This window comes from Takifugu flavidus, unplaced genomic scaffold (assembly GCF_003711565.1).
Source record: "Takifugu flavidus isolate HTHZ2018 unplaced genomic scaffold, ASM371156v2 ctg326, whole genome shotgun sequence".
NCBI lineage: Eukaryota > Metazoa > Chordata > Actinopteri > Tetraodontiformes > Tetraodontidae > Takifugu > Takifugu flavidus.
Genome location: NW_026621955.1, coordinates 1 through 21,462, shown reverse-complemented (window position 1 = coordinate 21,462; position 21,462 = coordinate 1). Strand labels below are relative to the sequence as shown.

The 21,462-nt window shown below is 44.3% G+C and overlaps 2 long non-coding RNA genes across 4 annotated transcripts; both read right to left on the bottom strand.

Moving 5' to 3' along the window:
* Positions 1–8,775: 8,775 nt before the first annotated feature.
* On the bottom strand, positions 8,776–18,529 carry LOC130520257 (uncharacterized). The gene is made up of 3 exons (XR_008948741.1): positions 9,574–18,529; positions 9,388–9,462; positions 8,776–9,307 (listed from the first exon to the last, which is right to left on the bottom strand). It is a non-coding gene; the product is annotated as an uncharacterized LOC130520257 (long non-coding RNA).
* Positions 18,530–18,842: 313 nt separating this feature from the next.
* On the bottom strand, positions 18,843–21,342 carry LOC130520256 (uncharacterized). Of its 3 annotated transcripts, XR_008948740.1 has the most exons (3): positions 20,924–21,342; positions 19,874–19,981; positions 18,843–19,749 (listed from the first exon to the last, which is right to left on the bottom strand). It is a non-coding gene; the product is annotated as an uncharacterized LOC130520256 (long non-coding RNA). The 3 variants fall into 3 exon arrangements; XR_008948738.1 differs by lacking the exon at positions 20,924–21,342 and having other exon boundaries at positions 19,874–20,917; XR_008948739.1 differs by lacking the exon at positions 20,924–21,342 and having other exon boundaries at positions 18,843–19,746; positions 19,874–20,917.
* Between the last annotated feature and the right edge of the window lie 120 nt (positions 21,343–21,462).

Here is a 21,462-nt window from a genome sequence, read left to right as displayed (position 1 = left end):
ACACCGAGCCAACATCCCTGCAGAGAGAGCGGTGAGTGAAAGTGTCACAGACTCTATTATCCGGGCTGAGACGGCAATAACAGCTCTAAGAAATGCTAACGAGACACTCAGTGATGGGCTCTTGATTGCCATGGTGTTAAAAGGATTACCTGAGGCCTATAAACCATTTTCCATCCATATCACTCAAGGAGATGATATTCTAACTTTTTCCGACTTCAAGACAAAGCTAAGAAGTTTTGAGGACACGGAAAAGTTTCGCACGGTTTCTGAGGACAACATCATGAAAGTGGCTGCACCTGTCTCAGATTGGAGACGCAGAGAGAGACATGCATGTCCAGAGATTACATGTTACACATGTGGCGAGAAAGGACATAAGGTGCGTGTATGTCCAAATGAGCGCCAAGAAAGGAAGACACAATGGTGTGGATATTGTAAAAGTTCGACACACAAAGATGCATCGTGTCGACGCAAAAAGAAGGATAACATAAAACAAGCAGCAGATGACATCTGTGAGGAACAATCGTACGCATTTAAAGTGAGTGAATGTCAACTTGGCCTGAAGCACAGGGGACTCATGGTCGACACTGGAGCGACTTCGCATGTAATAACGGATGTACAAAAGTTCCTTAAGTTTGATGAGTCATTCCAGCCCCAAAATCACACAGTTGAACTGGCCGATGGCACGAGAACAAACGGCGCGGCGCTGAGGAGAGGAGAGACGGTGCCGACGGTGACGCTGGGGATCGCGAGGGGAAGAGGATGAAAGCCACGCTGAAGAAGGCGCGCTACGTTCCGACGTATCCACAGGACATTTTCTCCGTAAAGGCGGCAACGACGACCAATGGAGCCTCAGTCAACTTTAGAGAAGGCCACAGTGAACAGTGAACTCATCCACAAGAGCGGGACCAGGTTTGACATCAAAGAGTACAACAGACTCTATTATTTGAATACTGTAAATGATGTAACTGATGAGTTGTAACAGTTGTACTGATATTCAGACATGGCACAGAATCCTCGGGCACTGTATTATGAAGATGTTTTGTAAATTACAGGATGTCGTAGAGGGAATGCAGATTAAGGGTAAAGTGGATAAATCCAAACTGAGTTGTGATATCTGCACACAAGGAAAATTGTCCAAACCAGGAACAGAGAGCCAGATACACGAGCAAAATCACCGCTTGAACTAGTCCATGCCGATCTAGCTGGACCTGTTGGTCCAGTTGCTAACGATGGATTCAGATATACACTAGCATTTACTCACGACTATTCCAGTACAGTATTCGTGTATTTTCTCAAAGCTAAAAATGACACTGTAAAGGCGACTGAAAGAGTTTTTGCTGATGTTGCTCCTTATGGAAATGTGGAGTGTTTAGAATAGAACAGACAACGGCACAGAGTTCACAGGAAAAGAGTTCAAATCAAATCAAATCAAATCAATCTTTATTTATATAGCGTCTTATACAATCAAAATTGTTTCAAGGCGCTTTCCAGAATCCAGGGCCTGACCCCAGACAAGCAACAGTGTGGCAAGGAAAAAAACCCCTTTAACAGGAAGGAAGAAACCTTGAGCAGTACCAGGCTCATGTAGGGGGACCCTCCTGCTGATGGCCGGCTGGGTAGAGAGAGGAGGAGAGGAGAGGAGGGAGGACAGGTAGAGGATAGGATAGGTAGGAGAGGAGAGGGGGGTAGAGGAGAGGAGAGGTAGAGTGAAGGGGAGGTAGAGGAGAGGAGAAGGAGGGGAAAGAGGAGAGGAAAGAAGAGGAGAGGGAGAGGAAAGAAAGGAGAGGAGAGGAGAGAGGAGAGGAGAGGAGAGAGAGGAGAGGAGAGGAGAGGAGAGGAGAGGAGAGGAGAGGAGAGAGAGAGAGAAGAGAGGCACAGAGCACAGAAACACACACAAAAAATATGCACAATCACTTCAACGGGCCGGCGGTCATTATGCAGCTCCGATGGCAGTGATACCTGCAAATAGATAGGGGGGGGGGGGGAGAAGAGAACAGAAAAAAACTACACAAGAATCAGCATAACTAGTCTGCTTGATGAGGAGAGGAAAGGAGAGGAAAGGAGAGGAAACCATGACCCAGTGGAGTGACAGAGGCCTGTCAGGTGATCATGTTTCCGGACCCCGGCAGCCTTGGCCTATAACAGCATAGCTAAGATATGATACCTAACGATTAGACGACCCCCCTAAGTATGATAATTTGTCTGTCTATGATAGTAACTGGAACTACTGAATTAGTAACAGTAAGCTTTTTCAAAGAGCTCCACGAGTTTTCAACGAGTTCCAGCTTTGCTTAACAAAAACAGCATAAGACACGAGTCCTCCGCACCGTATTCACCACATCAAAACGGCACCGGAGAGAAATTGGCGAACCTTATTTGACATGGCGAGGTGCATGATCATAGAAAGCAACCTACCAAAAGAGTTATGGACGTACGCTGTAGTGACTGCTGCGGTGATACGCAACAGGTGTTTCAATACCAGGACGAAACAAACCCCTTTCTTCATGTTGACAGGAAAGAAACCAAACCTGTCCAAGATGAGGATTTTTGGTTCTACATGCTTTGCATATAGACATGACAAAAAGAAATTAGACTCACGATGTGATAAGGGAGTTTTTGTGGGATACGACAAAAATAGTCCATCGTATCTAGTCTATTACCCAGATACAAAGAAAGTAATGAAGCATCGACTTGTTAAGTTCGCTACAAGAAATGTTGCTGAACAAGAAACCCAGACTGATCTGACAATAATTGGCGATGATGTTGACAGAAGAAGAGATGAGTCTACCATGCCAAGCGCAGATTTAATGGAAGAAGAGAAAGAAATGTCTCTGACAGAGACTTCTGATGAACAGCAAATTCAGATAGAGGGAGGAGGTTGCGAGTCTCGATACCCTAAAAGAGAAAGAAAACCACCGTTGTACCTCTCTGATTATGTATCTGAAATAAGTGACCAGATGTTAACAGAGGATATTGACTATTGTTACAGAACATATGATGTACCCCAAACCTTCAAAGAAGCTATTAGTTCATCCAACTCAGATGCTTGGGCTAAAGCTATGAAAGAAGAGATAGACTCTCTTAATGAAAATGATACATTCACATTGACTTGTCTACCAGAAGGTAAACATGCAGTGGGGGGTAGGTGGGTCTATGCCATCAAAAATAGTGCTGATGAAACAAAGACCTACAAAGCAAGATATGTTGCTAAAGGTTATAACAAGTGATGGGAGAGTAGATTACAAGGAAACTTTCTCTCCAACAGCAAATCTGACTTCGATTCGTGCTTTGATGCAAGTGGCAGCACAACATGATCTTAATGTATCAGATGGACGTCAAGACAGCATATCTACATGCTCCCATCGATCGTGAACTGTATATTGAACAACCCGAAGGTTTTGAGCAACGCTCAGACATTGGTGAAAAACTCGTGTGTAAACTGAACAAATCACTGTATGGCTTGAAGCAATCCGGTAGGAATTGGAACCTGATGCTAAGTAACCACCTATGGAAAAATGGTTTTGTGCAATATCCAGCCGACCATTGTGTGTACACTAAGCAAGCAGGAAAAGAGAGAGCAATATTAATAATATGGGTCGATGACCTTATTATTGCTGCAACTAATGATGAATTACTATCCGATACCAAGAAAACACTTGCTGCAAAATTCAAAATGAAAGACCTCGGAAAAATAAGACATTTTTTAGGCGTTGACTTTGAACAGGGTGAAGGAGTTATAAAAATGAGCCAGAGCAAATATATCAGTAAGGTACTGGAAAAATTTGGAATGTCTGACTGTAAATTAAGGCCTACACCATGTGAACAAAAGCTCGATCATCACAGTGAAGCTGATCCAGTTGATGCAAGGATGTACCGTGAATTGACGGGAAGCCTTATTTACATAATGACATGTACAAGACCTGACTTATGTTGGATAGTGAGCAGATTATCACAGCATTTATCTGAACCAAATGAAAAACACTGGCTAACTGCCAAACATGTACTGAGATATTTGAAGGGAACAATGGATCACAAACTTTGTTATGGAAAATCAAAGACAAACCTAAAAATCAGTGCCTCCAGCGACTCTGCTTGGGGAGCCGATTTGAGTGACAGGAGAAGCACCACAGGGTTTTGTGTGAGCTTAACTGACAGCGGACCGACTATTTCATGGAAATCTAAGAAACAGGTCACTGTTGCCTTATCAACATGTGAGGCTGAATATGTGGCGTTGGCTGCAACCACACAGGAGAGTCTGTATCTGATACAGTTAATGAGTGAAATAGAAAATGAGTGTATGTTGACACCAGTTACCATCTTTGTAGACAACCAAGGAACAATTGCTCTTTCCAAAGATCCAGTGAGCCGTCAAAGGAGCAAACATATTGACATTCGTTATCATTTTGTTCGCTCAGCTCTGTGATGGAAAGATAACAATCAAATATTGTCCCACAGAGAATATGGTCGCCGATATCATGACCAAACCGATGACAAAGTTCAAGATGGAGAAATTTGTGAAATATCTGTTCGGTGTGTAAAGCTATAGACACATACATATATATTGGTGAAAAAAATGTATGTAAGAATAGAAGTTGTTTATAAGCTGCACAGTCTGTATAGTTCGAGATCAAGTGGGGGTGATGACCGAGTGATAGGAGTGATAGGTGTGATTTCTTCCTCCGTCGAGAATACTAATAACGCAAGTTATTCCTCGCAATGACTGCGCCACAAGCGCCAACAGGCAGGATGGAGACGCCGCCCACGCACACGCACGCACACACGCACCCGTCTACAGGAGCTATGACGCAGCATCTAAAGTCCTCACCAGCCTCGAGCTCGGGAACAGCTTTGATCCGAACGCTACAAACTCTAATCACTATATTGATCCGTGCGAGGCGGGAGATGCTGAGGCGCGTGAGCAGCCGCCTCCTGCACGCGGAACCTCCAACACCTCGCATCAGATATATAATCAATAATCTATCAAAGCCGCCTCCACGGTGGGTTTCTCACCTGCCGACGTCACAGCGAAGCAGAAGAGGAGGCACGAGACCCACAGCTCGCGCATGGTGTTGGAAGAGTGAGGTCACCGCCACCGACGCGGCGTTTTAAGCTGCCTCGTGCCTCCTCTCACACCTGATTGGTCCGGCGCATTTCCGCTCTCCGCCGCAATAGAAGCGAGTCCGAAGTCTCCGGTTCACGATATTCAAAGCGAAAGTGATGAAATTCACCATCATCAAAGAAAATGAGGCTTCAATCAAACTGTAATCTGGGTTTTATTGTTGCAGATTCACCACTTCTTCAACCTCCTCCTCTCTGGTGGTGGTTCGTCTCTCACAATTCTGTGATGGGACATTAAAACTCTGTCAGTTCCTCCTGAGCAGACAGAGGAACTCATCATGGGGAGGAACCTTCTCCTCACCTCCACAGTTCTTCAGGCTCCTGAACTTCCTCCACACCCTGATGATGTCACACATTTGGACCTGGTTCAGATCAGATTACAGTAAACAGAATATTCCAGTAAAGATCATGCCATGCAGAGCAATCAGTTACAGAAGGCAGAGTACTGGCAGTCTGCAACTGAGCTGTATCTGAAACTAAAAGAAATTACTCAGCTATGATTGAAAAGACATTAGAAAGGTGTAACTTGTACACAAAGTGTCTTAATTTGTCACCTGCAGCATCATTATTTTAAAGTGGGAAATATGAATAAACATAATGCGTCGTAATGGAGAATGGATTCCCTTTTTTTAATAGATAAAATCATGAACTACTGTTTCATGAACAGAACACAGTTTCAGAATGATGAACCCCCCCCCCAAAAAAAAACAAAAAAGCCTCTTACTTTAACATCAAAACACTTGCAACTGCACCTTTAGGTGCACCAATGACAACGGCATAACAGCAGAACAATAAACATTTTTTGAGTCCAATATGGCTCATAAACAGCCAAATCCTGGACTATTTTGAATTCCAAAGTCCATTTGTGCCTTAAACACACTGTAGGAATCCAGGATTGGTAATTTCAACAAGTTAGAACAAATATTTGACATTGGGAATGGAGAGCCATCCAGGAACTCAATTTTTTGGCAGCGGTGGTTCCAACCCAGAAGGAGGGAGTGATGTCAATCCTGTGGCAAACATCAAAACTTCTTCTGGATCCTGTGGCTGTTCCACAATCCAACACACTCATCCAAGTCCTTCTGAATGACATCACCAAAGCAGTATCTCAGTAAACACTGATGCTCATGACTCCCGTTGAAGTATCCGGCGTCTCTAAGGTCTGCAAATAGCTCCATCCAGAACTGACTCCTATGGAAATTGGTAAAATAAATGATCATTTTAAGCATATACATATGTATAAGTGAATGAGTGAAATAAAAGGCAAATTACTTGATGAAGGCCATTTACCTCCCCTTTCTGAATATGGACCACCAGGACTCAATCCTCTGGTTTTAGTCGGTTTTCAGAGTGGGGCGAGAGAACTGGGGTCAGCAAAGAAGGGTGTTGCTGTAGTGCTGTCAGAAACTGAAGGGCTGAAAGGCCATCTTTGAATCTACAAAGTGAACACAAACACTTTCACTGCTGTGTAGTGCCAACAGCAACGGCCAATTAAACTATCTAAATTGTATTATCTTAAGTTTATATATTTTATAAGTTTATAAGGTTATATTTGTTTGTTATATTGAGTATGATATAGATTAGCATAAGGCAAGAGGAATGGAGAGACAGACATCATATAGGCTAGCAGTTGTAACACCATAGATATACATGCCATGAGACATTTCAAGCAATTTCATTTTTGGGGGGTGGGTGGAACGACAAAAAACAAATGAAAATTTAACTTGCCTGTCAATTACAGATGAGTTGAGGTCAATAAGATACCATCGGACGTAGTCTGCCACAATGTCCTTCTTTTCTTCAGTTAGAAAGTTAGCAGCCGCTAACCAATGGTACAGCTGATTCACGTTGTACGTACTTCAGATAGCGACGGCTATGCTACACTTACTTTAGCTTTAGTAGGTAACAGGCTATTGAGACGTCCCCGGTACGGCTGGTTCTTCAGTCTGTGCTGCGGCATTTAAAAACGCCAAAGAAAGACCGACACAGAAACCACAAATCGGCGTCAATCTGCTCAAATGTTTGCCACAAAACGGGCAAAAGGCCACTTGCATGTCGTCCATCCTGCGTCACGATGAAGTCCTTACCCGCTTTCGATTCAAATGATGGTAATTCCCTTTCCGGCTGAAAAAGTAAGTTGGTAATACCCTTTCCGTAAGAAAAGTAACTTGTAAATTTGTTTTCTGCCGGCTGCTTTTTCTTACGGAAAGGGTATTACCAACTGTACCGACGGAACGCATCCATTGGCCCAACTGTACCAAGGGTCGGTAATTCCCTTTCCGGTAGAAAATGTTACTTGTCTGTGTAAATTCTCAGTCATCCAGGTCATTGTATCCAAGGTAGTTTTCTCTGTCAACTGGACTGGGTTTCGGACTGCTTGTTACCCGTGGTTCCTGTAAAGGTGAAGTCCCGCAACAGTGGAAGGTCCATAGAGACATATGCCTTTATGGATCCCGGGAGTACAGCCACGTTCTGTACGGAGGACCTCAGGAAGAAACTGGTGCTAGTAGTGGACAGTTCATCCCCACGAAGCACGTGGATCATGGGAAGAATAGTACAAACTTTCCCTGATTCCAGTGGAACTGTTGTGAGGGTGAAGTTGCAGACAAAAACAGCACCCTGGAGAGGTCTGTGCAGAAGTTATGCCTTTTGCAGGAAGCCATGTAAACACAATGGACAATAGTGTAAGAAAAGATTTTTTTAGTTAAGAAAGATTATTTCTATTATGTTAATAGTTTTAATTTGATGGCTCTTAGTTTTGAGTTAAATTGATAATTGTGTAATCTTACAGTTAACCCAATTAGGGGCCGGATATGTAAGAGCCATAGAGCAGAATTGATGTGTGTAAAAATGACGTGCAATTTATGTTTGTATTTGTTTGATGCATGGTGCATGTTATTGTGTAACTCGTAATATAAAAAGGATTGTTGATGTAAAGTTTTGGATGCCGCTCCCTGAGATTGACTTAAGAGCGCATGCGCAGCGTCAGGCCAGGTGAGCTGCATTAGATACGGGAGCACAACGTTTTCTTACCGTCACGTTATGTGAGCTGTAATCTTTTGGAATTCATATAAAGACTCTTAAAATGGAATTACATCTCATGTCATGCGAGTGAAGAATTACTGTGTCTGCAGCTTAAAAATGGTACGTTAAATGAGGATGGAGTGCCATTACATTAAGTAAGAAAACTCGGCTCAAGCCTTGGATTGGAGCAACATTCTACGGAGGATTCTCTCAAAGCAGACGAGGTGGTAAGCTTCGGAATTACCAATGAAGAACGGAGGTCACCTAAAGGATAAGGACAACGTAAAAACCCATTAAGGATTCGTTTTTCTAGACGGAAAGAAGCCCATGCTGTGCTAGTTTGAAATAAGAAGCTAATGCTAGTTAGCTACTCAGTGACTTGAGATTTATGCTAATGTGCTAATTGAAACCTGAGCCAGAAAGTTATTGGAAGCTCTGTGTGTTTTGGAAATTGTGAGACATTTTTTGGATGAAGAAAAGTGTTAGTGGAATACTTTTTATTCATGTGCACACAGTTTACGCACCGCTTTATTAATAAGATAAAAGGATGAAGGTGAGGTTAAAACGGATAGCACTGAGGAAATGGAATCTAAACGAACAGTCAAGTTAACTGAGAAAGCAATTGAGGATAAACTGCACAGGCTACTTGGAACCAGAAGAGGAACGTTGGCTCAAATCACAACTCTAATGAGGGAAGTTCACAGTCCGAGCACTGAAGCTGGTAATCTGCCAACAGTGCAAGAAATAATGCAGGATAAGTTCAACGCCAGTGTGCTGGACTTTAAAGGGATAAATAGGCAAATAGGAGGTCTTTTGTCTGAAGATGAGAAGGAGGCTGTTATTAGGAACTGGTTTGAGCCCAAAATGATGGTCATCAGTGAGTTTACTGAAGAAACTGAAAAATGGATGGAGCAGGAGATTTCAAGCTTCCGCCCACAGACCAAGAAGAGGAAGAGATTGGGCCTGAAGATGCTGAGTCACAAGTGGGGATAAATTCCAACCAGCCTATAAACAAGAATGGTTCCGATATTCAAAGCGAAAGTGATGAAATTCACCATCATCAAAGAAAATGAGGCTTCAATCAAACTGTAATCTGGGTTTTATTGTTGCAGATTCACCACTTCTTCAACCTCCTCCTCTCTGGTTGTGTCGTTTCTTCACAATTCTGTGATGGGACATTAAAACTCTGTCAGTTCCTCCTGAGCAGACAGAGGAACTCATCATGGGGAGGAACCTTCTCCTCACCTCCACAGTTCTTCAGTACTCCACACCCCGATGGCGTAACACATTTGGACCCGGTTTAGATCAGATTACAGGAAACTGAAAACAGAAAATCCAGTAAAGATCATATCAGCGTGTCTGCGCCGGTCCCACGTGTAATAAAACATCTATAACAGGACAGATCAGCGAAGCCAGGATTGAGCTGCTCACCTGTCCGAATTAGTAATGACTGGTCCCAGTTTAGCCTCAGGGGTCAGATAACAGGTGGATCCTCCTGCGGGGTCGAGTTAGGATGGAATCATCTGCAGGAACAGAAACAATCGGGCGGGAGAAGAACCTGGTCCAGAACATTTGACCTGCGACACTCATCTACACATCTATACATTTATATATCTACTTCTACTCATCTATAAATCTACTCATCTAATCTACAATTCAATTCAATTCAGTTCAATCTTTATTTATATGGCACTTTTCATACACTGGGTAGCACAAAGTGCCTCACAGAGGATAAAAACAACAAAGACAAACAAGAGAATCAAGAAAAAGGACACACACACATACACACACTTAAACACACACACCCACACACACAAACAAGCTGAAACATGGCTGGGCACCGAGACCTGAGGCGAAGGAGACGCCACCTTTGGAGGCCCACCAGGCCGAGGGAGGTCAGGGTCCGTGACCACAGGTGGTACCGCCACAAAGACCAGCCCGACCCGGACAGACCGGAGGCTCCACACCAAGGCACAGAGCCCCCTAACCCCCCAGGCCAGAGCTGTCCATGGGACAGCACCCCCAGTGGTAGACCGGAAACATCTCCCAGCCTGGCAGGCCCCCATGAGGAAACACCATGAGGAAACACCATGAGGAACACCATGAGGAAACACCATGAGGAAACACCATGAGGAAACACCATGAGGAAACACCATGAGGAGACACCATGAGGAAACACTGGAGCTAAAAACTGAAGGACTGAAACAGGAAATGGGAAAAAAGGTGTAAAAGCTAAAAACTGAGAAACTAAGAACTGAGGGAGTAAAACAGTCAAGTTAACTGAGAAAGCAATTGAGGATAAACTGCACAGGCTACTTGGAACCAGAAGAGGAACGTTGGCTCGAATCACAACTTAATGAGGGAAGTTCACAGTTCACCATGTCCATCACCCCATGCATCACCTGGGTGTGAGATACACCCCGGTGTGTCCGCCACAACATTATTTTAAAATGTATTAGATGATCAATTATATTTAGAAATGGTAAATTTAATTACAGGAAGCCAAAAGTTTAGAGTTTAATACAAGTTTAATTACATAAAATAGGAAAACAATTATGGTCTCTGGTCTTAGAATTGCCTCATTTATGGTTGTCATGGCAACGCGGGGAAGTCATCAAGAACGTGTTCTCATCAGTGTTGGCTGATATTTAAATATTGTGATTAACAAATGAAAGAAGTGAAGTGTTGAAAGAGGAGCAGATCAAGAGTCCAGGAGGACAATTCTGGCATCGTGTGTGTGTGTGTGTGTGTGTGTGTGTGTGCGCGTGTGCCTCCATTTCCTCAAATTGCATCTTTCACCACTCACATCTGGGCACCAACTAAGAGGATCACTGAACCCTTTAAATCTCTGTACTGTCTGAGATATGTGATATATTAAAACGGTTTAAATGAAAACTTCAGAACTGAAGAAGCCTTCTGGATAGAAGGCGAAACGTCTTCAAGAGAAGAAACCCAGTCCAGTTGACAGAGAAAACTACCTTGGGTTTAAATGAAGGTTTGAGTGTTGTTTTATTGGCGACGGTCACGATTTTATCTTCACTTGAGCGACACATCAGGCCAGTAGCTCGTTGAGGAGCGTTAGCTAGCTGCCATTTCTAGATCCGTCTGAAGTGATCTTTACCTTTGACTCGGTCTCTGACCGACTGGATCGAGTTCTGCAGATTTCGTAAAGGTACACAAACACTTCCAACACAAACGTCTGAACTCATCTTCAAAGTTTGAAACTGAACGTGCTGTGGAACCAACCGCAGCGCAGCAGCGGGGGACACTTTTAGACACTTTTTGGTTCTGTCACGGACCAGACGAGAACCCAAATGCGACAGCAGAGTTCGGCTGAACACCGCTTTATTGTCAGAAACAGACAACAGACAGGATTCACCGGGGAGCAGGCAGAACAGAATAGTCAGGAACAGGCAAGGTCGGAACCGGGCAGGCAGGCAAACAGGAATAGGCTGGAAAGTCACCTGAACAGGAATAACGATCCGGCAGGGAGCAGGTGGGCCTCCGGGATTGAGAAGGGGGCTCATTAGAGTCCTGATGCACAACAGGTGCGCGGGCGAAGCGACCCGCAGCTGTGACAGGTGCACAATCTTGGTATTTAAGGCTTCAGTTTCTTTCAAACTGTAATTAATTCGTCTTCTCAAACAAACTGAAAAATAAATATTCAAATTAAGAAGATTCAAAAAATAAGTAAACAACAGAATTCTCTATTTCAAAAGAATTTCTGAAGAAGCCTTCTGGATAGAAGGTGACATATTCAAAAGAGAACAAAAACAGTCCAGTTGACACAGAAAACTACCTTGAATAGACATAATAAAATTAACCAGTGTAGACTTTTATGGTAAAAAGTAAACAGTAAAAATGTATTTTAAAAAGCAAAAAGTACAGCCACTGACTAAATAAAGTAAAAACTAAAATAGATCGTTTTCATATTAGCTGCATTTCCCCAGTAATTCTTGTTAGGGAGAAAGGGATCAGTTCCCCTCCCGCGCTGTTGCCTTCAGAGAAACGAGACGGAAGCTTCAGTTTACTTGCTGCGAGGGCAACCACACGTCTGCAGTGTAGCTACAGCGTGTGAGCCTTGAACAGAGTTTATTTTATACTAGCACACAAACATGTAAGGGTACAGTAAACGTATGCGTAAGCATCACATGATAAAGCATAAGCATCACATGATAAAACAAAGCATGATATATACAAAAGGAACATATAAGAAAATGGGGGATGGAGTGTCACAGGATGGTCAGGTTGTCCCCTGCTATCCTGAGGTGATAGAACATCAGCTAAAGCAGGTCAGGGTTCTGGTCAGGAGTGATAATAAGCGCTCACAGCATTGCTATATGAACAGTTTGAACCGAACATTCCCTCCTCTTTATCAGGAACTGAGCAGAAACATCCATAGTTTACATTTTGAAAAGCATTTTCTGCACACTACTTCATAAAGCATCAGAATTTCACTACTCGTGTCGAGAACCGGTTCTTTACTGTTGGAAAACATTAGCAGATTGGAATCAATCTTCAGATTTTAACAATTAAAATCACATTCAATCTAGTCTTCAGCCATCAGAATCACATTCAATTGGGTATGGGAAAAGATCTGGCCAGTGGTATTCAGCATCTTCCTCTTCTTTCTCATCACCAGCCTTGTCGAGTAGAGGATAGCTGGGCCAATTGTGTGGTTACTGGTGAGATAGCTGTGGTTATTAAACGTTTAACAAGAGAACGTATGCAGGGGATACAACAACAACCACACAGTGTCAACATTGCAGACAAAATTGCTAAGAAGGTTAACACTGATGTTACCAACATCTTGTATTGTCCAAAAACATTCATCCAATTATCCCATATAGAGGCGTCAACTCCAGAGTGATCTTTCATCTTTCCGTTCAGGATCCGGAGGCCCTCTATGGCTTGGGTGAGGCTTCCATCTGAGGCGGTGTTGTTAGGAATGAATGTGCAGCAATGTTCTCCAAACAGAGCGCACACTCTTCCCTTCTCAGCCAACAGCTTGTCAACCGCGATCCTATTCTGAAATGCTAACAGGGAGGTAGCAGAGAGCTGGCTATGAACAGCTTCAAACCCACTTTGTGTCCAGTTACCTGATCATTGCACATTGTAGTGGATATAGTTGATCCTATCCACATTCTTGTTTGGGGTTACTGGAAATAGTGCTGAAATCAATGGGACATTTTCAAACCCTGCTGCTACCTGATTAGTTAATTTATACTCATCAGGGACACCTCTTGGAATACCAATAGCATCTATGTAGGTGGGATCGTTCTCAGATTGCCATGTGAATCTCTTGCTTCTGTGCAGATGGCTGGCTGCAGTTGGACTGAACTGCATTGCCAGCTCAGAGGTAGACATGGGGAATACAGAAACAGGCATTAGTAAAGTGGCTAAGGCGCATAAGCCTGTGCGTCTCTTAGGTAGGGCATCAAACAGCCTTTCATCCCCGCACCACCACCAGATGTTGTTGCGCAACACGACATGATGTGTTGTGACGTCCAAATCCATTGTGGTCGCACACCAGGATTCCTCTAACTGGCCTATTCTGTCCCCGTCACCTGTAAGGGTTATGCAAGAGAAGTTACCAATGGCAACCTTGTTAGAAAAGATTGGTTTTCTTTTCTCTGCAGTAGTTAGTGGGAAAAAAACTGATCCCAGTTGCTGCAGGCATCATTAGGGTTAATTTTCATCATTAGCTCAATAATACAATTTGGAGGCACCATGCTTGGTGTAACTCTGAGAATTGGTCTGGGGGCTAAACACACTACACAGTCCGTTTTAGATGCATTTGCTGCTTGTTCTGCCATTAAAAGCCAGTTGTTCACATCTGCAGAAATTCCAGTAAGAACTTGGAACAAATCATCTGTTGATGTGTTTTCTTCCAAAATTATAGCTCTGGACATCTGAGCTTTGCTTGCTCTGCCGTTAACGCTTGGCAGTTGACATAACTGGAAATAGAAGCGAGGATCTTGCCCAGCGGACCATGCCCAGGCCAAGAAACCCCAGCACCCTCCTACTAGACCGCTGGGATTTAGGGTTTTATTCTGGCTTAAGTCAACTTCAACTATAAGGCCCACAGATGTCCCCTTTACTGAGAATAGTGGTCGTTGGTGTCTGGCGGCCTTAGACGTTGAGTAGGAGGACCAGTCTTGTCCTGGTGGGTCCGCTGTCAGTGTTCCCCAGCTGGTGTCCAGCTGATCATTGGTCAAGTATCAAGGATAATTGTTCCCGTATTGTACTGCGTTCTCTCCCCCCTCTGCAGTCCTGTCCATGGGAAAAGAACTGTGGTCTTGTTGTTTGAAGCTACACATATCCGTAGAATAGAGGAGTGAGCTGTGCCATTGCTGCACTGAGTACGATCTGTGACTCCTCCGGTGTTGCGTTTTTCTCGTTGGGCTGTCGGTGGGGTCCCCTCCTCTCCTCGTCCCTCGCTGGTTGGTGAGAGCTCTGTGAATGGGGCTGCTCCCAGAAGCAGCAGGATTGCTCCCAGGACCACCTGAACCAGACCCATGCTAAAAATTGAGAGTGGTTCTGCTGATTTCTTCACCTGGTTGAGACGGGTCTGGCAGGGGTTCGATGGCCTTGGAGTGACTTTTGTGGATCCAAGATGGTCTCTCAGCGATCTTTACTGCAGTAGGAGTGGTCAGGAGAACCTGGTAGGGCCCCTCCCAGCGCGGAGAGCTCCAGTTCTTCCTTTGCAGGACCTTGATCAGGACCCAGTCACCAGGCTTGAGGTTCGTCTGTGGGACAGAAGCAGAGGTTATCGGCAGACTACTAGACATTTGAGCTTCTTTGCTATTTAGCAGTTTTCTCATCCACTCTGCTAGGGTGGTCTCATGGTTTGCTTTTGATATTTATATTATTGAAGAGGGAAAGGTCGGCCATGCACTGCATCTCGAACGGTGTTAGCCCCGATTGTGTAGGGGTAATCCTCATCCAGAGCTTTACCAGAGATAGACAGTCTGGCCATGCTCTCCCTGTTTCTTCCATGGTTTTTTTCTTCAGTCTGTTCTTTATGGTTCCATTTGTCCTTTCTACTAGTCCTGCACTCTGGGGGTGGTATGCACAGTGATTTTTCAGCTTGAACCCCAGCGTTGTGGAGCAAAGGTTCATCACTTCATTCACAAAATGGCTTCCATTGTCTGATCTTACGGTCTGTGGTATGCCATAGGTAGGAATGTAATGTTTGCAAAGGCTTTTCGCCACTGTGATTGCATCATTGCGTTTTGCAGGATAGATTTCTACCCATTTGGAAAATGTATCTATTATCACTAGGCAATACTTGCATCCTTGTGATAATGATAGTTCAATAAAATCCATGTTTATTTCCTGGAATGGATGTTGTGGTGCAGGAAACTTGCCTCTCGTTGGTCTCATGTTTCCTTGTGCATTGTGTTTGCAACAGATTATGCATGATCTGCAATAGTTTTGAGCAACATCTGAACACTTGATGGTGTAGAAGTGTTGGTTGACTCTATGTACCATCCCTCCTCTTGAGACATGGGTCAGCCCATGGCTCACTAATGCTGCTGTTTTGTACAGGCTTTTTGGAAGGATCGGTTTGCCGTCAATTTTCTAGAGGCCATCACTTTTCTGAGCTCCTCTATTTATCCACTGTTTCAGTTCTGCGTGTGACACTGAACCTTGTGAGTCGTTCAAAATGTCTAAGTCTACTAGAAACACCTCTGCGCTTCACACTTATTTAGGTCCTTTTGCAGCCCTCTTTGCGGTTTGGTCCGCAAAGTTGTTTCCTCTTTTTGGTGTGCACGACATTTGCAAACTGCTAGTGCAGAAGGAAGCTGGGCTGCATCCAGCAGTCGCTGCAGAAGTGCTACATGTGTAAGGGTTTGACCTTGTGACCTCTGGAACCCTCTGTTTTGCCATATCTTTGCAAAATGGTGTATTGCTCCAAAAACATACTGACTGTCAGTGTAAATAGTTAGTTCCTGTCCTTCATACCTCTGGCATGCTCTCAGAACTGCAGACAGTTCTGCCACTTGTGCTGAGCAGGAAGATGGAAGTGCTTTAGCTTCTAACACTGCATCTGACGTGGTTACAGCATAGCCTACTCGGTTCCGCCCTTTCTCGTCTTTTGAGGCGGAGCCATCAACAAACGCTACTGTTGAGTGCTGTAATGGGCTCTGAGAAATGTCAGACCTTGGTTTTGTTTCTTCTTCAATTGCTGTTCTGCAGAAGTGTGGTTCTCCATCTTCTGGAGAAGGGACCAGAGTTCCAGGGTTCAAAGGTCCACATTTCTGCAACGTGATGTTGGGTTGTGACAACAGTGAGGCCAGTGTCTCGCATGTGTCAAAAAGGGGAGTGAGGTCTGGAACAGTATCAGTGAAACCGAACGTGGGACTTTCAGTGTGAGTGGCTCAGCACTAGTTCAGCTTTTCACAGCTTCTGCTGCAGCAGCACAGGCCTGTAAGCAGAGCGGGAATCCTCCTGCTACTGGGTCCAGTCTTTTGGTGTAAAATGCCAATGGCCCGTCTCGATCCCCAAACATTTCTTATCTGGTGTGAGTGAGTTTAACAAATTGTGTGGATTTGGAACATCTGGTACTGCATGTTCCACAAGGTCATTCAATGGCCTTAAATCTTGGACCATTCTCCACTTTCCTGTGTGTGCCTTTTCTCCAGGAAACATGGGTGTGTTGCATACTGCGTCTGGGGCTTCAATCAATATTCCTGATTTCAACATGTCTTACCTCACTGGCTGAATTCCTTTCTGTTTCTTTTCTTAACGGGTACTGACGCACTATTGGTACTCTGTCAGATTTCAGTTTAACTCGGTAGGGGGCTAGTCCTTTGACTAGTCCCACATCTGTGGGTGAGGTGGACCACAGCCCAGAAGGAACTTCTTGTAATTGGATCCAATGTTTGTCTGCATATTTTTTGATTGGGGAAGTGAGACCACCTACAAAGGCCCGCTTCAGCTGTTGCTGGTAGGGTCCGGCTTCATCATCATTACAAGGGATTCCTGAATTCTGTCTAAAAATGGGTTTCAGGCGGTCAAGGTGCTCTGATGGGCTTTCATCATCTTTATGATGCGTCTGGGACATTTTGCCATAGTCTGTTCGTCGGGCAAAATTCTCTGATTCTCTCGTACAGTGGTCGTAAGGCTTGTTCCAGGGGTTGGGTGTCAGCTCCCAAAACCTCATTGTGGGCGTTGGCTCCAGTGAAGTTTCCTGCTGTACGGTGCCACTTGTTGCTGAATAGATTCATAAAACATTGAAGCATTTCATGGCCATTCAGATGAAAACTTAATCTGGTCCCTTCTAGGGCTCTTATGAACTCCTCAGGTCCCTCCTCTATGGGAGGAATGTCTGGCAGAGCTTTCCGTCCCTCTTCTTTCGTCCATGGTCTGCACACTAACATAGTACGAGGAGTCTGCGCATTAGCTCCTGCATTTGGGTGTGCTACTTCTACCATGGGGCAAACATCTGTGAACGGGTGAATAGTTTTTTTATGTTGCTCCAAGGCAATGAAGGGATAAACATCATCTTGTTTTGCTTTTCTCGCACTTCTTGTCTCTTTTCAAATTAGACAGAGATGGAGGGGGTAGGAGCGGTTGAAGAGTGGAGGCCGGCTGTGGTTTGGGTTTAGCTCCTTTCTTTGCTGCATTTCCTTCTGTTATTTGTGGGGGATCTTGTGCATGGGGAGGTGCGATAAGCTCTATCTGCTCCGGAAGTGGTGCATTCTCTTCCTCCTCTGCCGCTGCCTCTGGGGGCTGTGGCTCCGGAGCAGGGGGCGCCTTTTAGCAGCGGTCTCATCTTCTGGGCGTATCAGGGCTGCTGCTGCTGTTTTCTCCTTTCTGTTCTGAGCCTTTTCTTTCCTCTCCTTGTCTTTGAGGGTACTTTGTTCCAACCATTTCTCAGACAATTTATACTCTGCCTTGCGCTTGTCATGCTTCTTCTTCTTTTTGTCTATACTTAACAACTCGAGTTTCAGATGTGCCTGTAACTCCAGTATGTCTGCAGTGCAGAGTTTTCCTGAAAAATTAAACTTTCTTCTCCACCTTTCTTGACTTATTGTTCCTGACCCCGTCACACAACCCTCCATAAACAGTGGCATTTTAACTTCTCACTACTGGGTCTCTCAGAAAACTTCTCTGGTACACAAATCGGAGGAAGGAAACCGACACGCCCTTCTACTGTGCGCTACTCACACAGCGGTGCCAGTTTTCAGGGGCGGAACCCGTCCTTTATTCTGATCACCAGTACTTCGTTTTCTTCGAGCAAAAGAATAAAACACAGGACTAGCAGAGTTCTCCTATCAACTCTTTCAATGGCTTAGTCCTCCATTCACACACAAACACAATTTCCTATTTTCTTAACTTAATTACGGCTAAGTTGTAACCTACTTAATTAATGGCTAAGTCTAACCAGGTCTCACCCTCTGAGGCAACAATTTGTTGCGAGGAGACGCGTCCGTCGGTCACCATCCAGCACTGGGAACAGTTCTAACCGCCGGCCTGGAACGAATTCACGTCCTCAGGTCTTTCTCTTATCCGTCCTCACGAGTCTTCGGCGTCGTTGCTGGCGTTGGATGATGTCTTCAGGATCGCACCCTCGGGTTCGTGATCTCAAAAGAGATCGGGCTCGAAGGACGAAATTTTATGTTGGGGAGAAAGAAAGGGATCAGTTTTCCTCCCGCGCTGTTGCCTTCAGAGGAACGAGACGGAAGCTTCAGTTTACTTGCTGCGAGGGCAACCACACGTCTGCAGTGTAGCTACAGCGTGTGAGCCTTGAACAGTTTATTTTATACTAGCACACAAACATGTAAGGGTACAGTAAACGTATGCGTAAGCATCACATGATAAAGCATAAGCGTCACATGATAAAACAAAGCATGATATATACAAAAGGAACATATAAGAAAATGGGGGATGGAGTGTCACAGGATGGTCAGGTTGTCCCCTGCTATCCTGAGGTGATAGAACATCAGTTAAAGCAGGTCAGGGTTCTGGTCAGGAGTGATAATAAGCGCTCACAGCATTGCTATATGAACAGTTTGAACCGAACAATTCTGAACACCGACAGCAGGGGGCAGTAAAACGGAGCCAATCATGAACGGACCCACGTTTCCCTCAAATTACGATTAATAACAAATCATTCAAGTTTTAACCATGAAAATAAAGTAGCAACAGACAAACAATAAGTAACAGTGCCATGAGTCCCAGCTGAAGCCGTTTAAAGTACAAATTAGCCGTTTATTCCTGCGTCAGATCCGTAAATAAAAGCTTCCTGTTTCCTGTCACATGACCAAAATCTCCAGTTTACACTCCTGTAAAATTCCAGAATGTTTGAAGTCAGACATGAGGTGAAGTTGGACTCATTTTCAAAAGGAGCTCTGGCCCAGGTGGGTGCAGCCCATCAGTGGCTGAGAGCTGGGAATATGAAATGGGAATGTTTTCAGGAATGATTACAACAACATCAGCTCCGGCTGCTGCGGAGCGTTCAAATACATCTGTAACCAACAGAACCTGTGGTGGACAATCGGACCCATCAATCAGACCCAGGTGCCTGGTTCTCCAGACAACCCAACCGCTCCTCTGGAGCAGGTGTGCAGGCGTCAGTGGTGGACTGGTTAGAAGCTGCTGCCCGTTCACCAAAAGACAGGAGAGAATAATTCAAGCAGCTTCCAGCCTCAACCATCAAACATCACGTAGGTGCTCTGATCATTTAACCATTAAACATTAACACTATTTCATTAATAATTACCTTTAACGGCCTTCAACTTGAAGTAAAGAAAGACGGCTGTGATGACAGCAAGCACAACCAGCACAACTAGACCGACAATAACTCCAATGAACACGCCCGTGGACGACCCTGAAAGAGAGGGAGGAGTTAAAGAGGACGAGTCATCTCCGTTTTTTTCTCTCTGTTTTCATCTTCTCTTCATTTCCTCTGAAAATGTGAATTTTAACCATGTCAGAGTTTAAAACCAGGCTGAGTTTCCTGATTAATTCCTGGTTTAATCAGTTGCTGCAGGTCTGATGGGCTGTTAAAGTGATGACGTCATCACCCGGAGGCCTCAGCTGATTGGCTGAAACTCACCTGATGGGAGGAGTTAAAGGCACCTTTAAAGCTCCTGTGAGCACCTGAGCTGCTGCATCAGGAGACTTCATCACCATGGAGACACCAGGTCAGCGCCACCATAAACACCACTGTTGTTTCTTCATCATCATCATCATCATCATCATCATCAGTCATTAAAACAACCTGTCAGCAACAGCATCATGACGGCCTGTTGCCATAGCAACAGTCTATCAGCATCACTCACTGGACGACACTTTAATCTGTTTGACGTCTTTTCGTCTTTTGTTTGTTGCTCAAAATTAAGTTTTAGTTTGAATGTGTTCATTAATCTTTAATAATCCCACAATTAAATATTATAATTCTGTTTTCTGAGGAGTTTCCCCACATAAAAGTAAATATTTTGTGTGTGTGTGTGTGTGTGTGTGGTGGTGTGTGGTGTGTGTGTGTGTGTGTGTGTGTGTGTGGACCAGAATAAAATGACCGTTAGTGATTCAGGCTCATCAGAACTCAACGTTTCCGCCCTCTGATCCGTTAATATAAAACATTCCCAACAACGACCACGATCATGAAGAAATTAACCGAGTTTAATCACTTTTACCAAAATCCCATCTGACCTGTCCTGTAATTAAATTAAATTAAATTCCCCCTCATGTTCTCTGCAGCGCCCCCTGCTGGCCACCACAGCAGAGACTCTGAACAATGTTGGATTCTGCTGAATAAGAATAAACTCACCAAAGTCCTGGCTTCATTTTGTCGACAGGCTTCTTTTGGTGTGACCACACAGCTGTAGTCGTCGCTCCTGCTCACGTCGGCTCTGACAGTGACGTAGAAGCGTCCGTCTCTCTCTTCAGACTTTGTCTCCAGAGCAGGAAGGACACGTCCAGAGCTGTTCTGCCACTGGACGGCAGGTCTGGGATGAGCTCCTTTAACCTCACACTGCAGCAGCGCCCGGTCTGGTCCTCCATCAACGATCCGGATCAGCGGTTCTGGAGAGGCACCTGTGAGCATCCACAGTCACAAATGGGTCATTAAAGAAAATCAAAATGGAAAGATGATCTTTGAGGGGAAATTAAGGGCTTTTAATTGTTTAAATGTAGGAGAAAACTCCAAATTTCAGGTTTTTTAAAATGATTTTTAAAATCCTGTTAAACATTAATTCACACCTGAATAAAAGATAAAAGTAAAAACCTTAAACTCTTGCATTGATTAAAATAGAAAACATTAGAATGAATTTGCAATTAAAATGGTTGAAATGGTCAAAATATCACATT